Genomic DNA, 201 nt, shown 5'->3' with positions numbered 1-201 from the left:
TTCTATAATATTATGTGTTCGCCTCACTGCAGGTGACCACACTCTAAGTCTGTAGACACATGACCTCTTCCCTGTTGCCCAGTCTTATTGGGCATGTAAATCAGAGTTTCCTGCCTTACCCTGGCCACGGGATGGGCGTCTGAACTATGGTAAGCCAATTAAACTCACCATCTCAAGTATATTGGCACAAGGACGTATTAA

The sequence above is a fragment of the Tupaia chinensis genome, unplaced genomic scaffold (assembly GCF_000334495.1).
Source record: "Tupaia chinensis unplaced genomic scaffold, TupChi_1.0 Scaffold145717_1, whole genome shotgun sequence".
NCBI classification, from domain to species: Eukaryota; Metazoa; Chordata; class Mammalia; order Scandentia; family Tupaiidae; genus Tupaia; species Tupaia belangeri.
This window is presented reverse-complemented; position numbering follows the sequence as displayed.